Consider the following 294-nt stretch of genomic DNA (forward strand, 5'->3'; position numbering starts at 1 on the left):
TGCTGGAGCTGCTGCGGTGAGAGCCCCGGGGACCCCACCAGTGTGGGGCCACGCACGGGCAGGGGGGGCCCGAAATCTTTTGCACAGAGGAGGGCACCAGAGCCCAAGCAAATCCTGCTTGCTACATCGGGAGACCCAGGAGGGACCCCCACCACCAGGCACGGTCCTGACAGGGCTGACCTGTCCCCTCTCACAGGGAGAAGGATGCCTTGTGGCAGAAAACAGAGGGCATTGACACGCCAGTGCCCAGCCCGGCGCCCCGTGACACAGGGCTCTGTGCCCGCTGCCACAAGG

This window comes from Antrostomus carolinensis, unplaced genomic scaffold (assembly GCF_000700745.2).
Source record: "Antrostomus carolinensis isolate BGI_N321 unplaced genomic scaffold, ASM70074v2 scaffold32782, whole genome shotgun sequence".
In the NCBI taxonomy this organism is placed as follows: domain Eukaryota; kingdom Metazoa; phylum Chordata; class Aves; order Caprimulgiformes; family Caprimulgidae; genus Antrostomus; species Antrostomus carolinensis.